This window comes from Myotis brandtii, unplaced genomic scaffold, assembly GCF_000412655.1.
Source record: "Myotis brandtii unplaced genomic scaffold, ASM41265v1 scaffold406, whole genome shotgun sequence".
Classification (NCBI taxonomy): Eukaryota; Metazoa; Chordata; class Mammalia; order Chiroptera; family Vespertilionidae; genus Myotis; species Myotis brandtii.
The window spans coordinates 157,567-159,677 of NW_005365599.1; positions in this window are offsets into that span (position 1 = coordinate 157,567).

The window sequence follows — 2,111 nt, forward strand, 5'->3', positions numbered from 1 at the left end:
GCATTCGGTTCTTACTTCTGCAGACGGCAGGAGCACAGCAGAGGAGTCACCGATGGCCACAAAAATGGAACCAAATTAGAAAGCATTTGCTCGCTCCACAATTCAGAATTTGTGAATACTGCGAGAGAGAAGCAGTTTAAAAGGAGGGCTACATTTTCCTTTCTTTCTATATATTTTAAAATATATTTTTATTGATTTCAGAGAGAAAGGGAGAGGGAGAGAGAGATAGAAACATCAGTGATGAGAGAGAATCATTGATCGGCTGCCTCCTGCACGCCCCACACTGGGGATCAAGTCTGCAACCTGGGCATGTGCCCTTGACCAGATCTGAACCCGGGACCCATAACTATATTTGGGTCCTAAGTTTTCATTAAAAAAAATGCGTTGAGCCTGGCTGGTGTGGCTCAGTGGTTGAGCTGCGACCTATGAACCAGGAGGTCACGATTTGATTCCTGGTCAGGGCACATGCCTGGGTTGTAAGTTCAATCCCCAGTGTGGGGCATGCAGGTGGCAGCCAATCAATGATTCTTTGTCATCGTTGATGTTTCTATCTCTCCCCCTCTCCTTTCCTCTCTGTGAAATCAATTAAAAAAATGTGTTGAGGAAATAAGACACTGAGCGAGCACAGAAGAGGAGTAAAGATCTCTGCTAACTGGGAGAGGAACAGTGGGCCAGCGAGTGTGAATGAAATATGTGCGGGGCAGGGCCTGCTGAGTGGACGCTGACCAGTGCACTTCATCATAATTACCAGGGCACCGGAGTGCCAGGGGATTTATAAAAAACCCCACTCAGCAAATAATTGCCCTGCTGTTAGGAGACAGTCGGAGTGTTAATACACTGCCACAGCCCAGCGTTTAGTAAGATATTCTCCATTCAATTACTCTTGCTGAGAACTAAGAGGAAACATGGTCATTTCTCAGCCGGAGCCCTGATGCTTCCACCTGCATTTCAGATATTGTCCTGCTAACCCTCAGACAGAGCTCCCCAGGAGGGATGGGAATTTCAGGGAAACGTTGGGGAGTCACAAGAAGGTACATGCTATGGAACTTACCTGTGTAAAACAAGAATTAAAATTAAAGAACAATGACTGGCTACAAATGCCTATTCTCTTCTTTTGCTTCAGTTACACAATATAATTTTTGCCCGAGCTGATTTGGCTCAGTGGATAGAGCCTCAGCTTGCGGACTGAAGGGTCCTGGGTTTGATTCAGGACAAGGGCAGGTACCTTGGTGTGGGAGGCAACCAATCCATGTGTCTCTCTCACATCCATGTTTCTCTCTCTCTCTGTCTGTCCCCCTCCCTTCCATTCTCTCTTAAAAATCAATGGGAAAAAAATTGATTTCTTAATCTACATGAATAAAAGAGAAACATGCAAATTGACCGTCCCTCCGCTATGCCCACCAGCCAATCAGAGCAATATGCAAATTAACCCAACAAAGATGGCCGTTAATTTGCATACACAGGCACGGAGCGAAGACTGAAGACAGCATAGAAGAAAGCCAAGCACTGCAGAAGGGAGCGAAGTGGCAGCAAAGGAAACGCAGCCGAGGCAGCGAAGAGGGGAGTGGATCCGAGGCGGCGGACACGGGAGGGAGCGAGGCGGCGGAGAAGGGAGGGAGCGAGGCGGTGGACACGGGAGAGAGCGAGGTGGCCGAGATGGGAGGGAGCGAGGCGGTGGAGACGGGAGGGAGCAAGGTGACGGAGAAGGGAGCAAAGCCCACCTCGGCGGGCTTCGCTCCCTTCTCTGCTTTGCTCCAGTCTCAGGAAGCCCTATTCTTGCAGGAATAGGCCCGAGGAAGCCCTATTCTTGCAGGAATGTTCCTGCAACGGGCCTCTAGTCTATATATATAAAAGTCTAAGTGACCAAACAACCAAACCTGGGTACGACTGAACAAAACAACCAAACTGAATGACTGGTCAACCAGTCGCTATGATGCACACTGACCACCAGGAAGCAGATGCTCAAATGCAGGAGCTGCCCCCTCCTGGTCAGTGTGTGTCACAGTGACCAGTCATTCCCAGTCGTTCTGCTGTTAGGGTCAATTTGCACATTACCGCCCTAACAGGTTTGGCTCAGTGGATAGAGCATCGGCCTGCGGACTGAAGGGTCC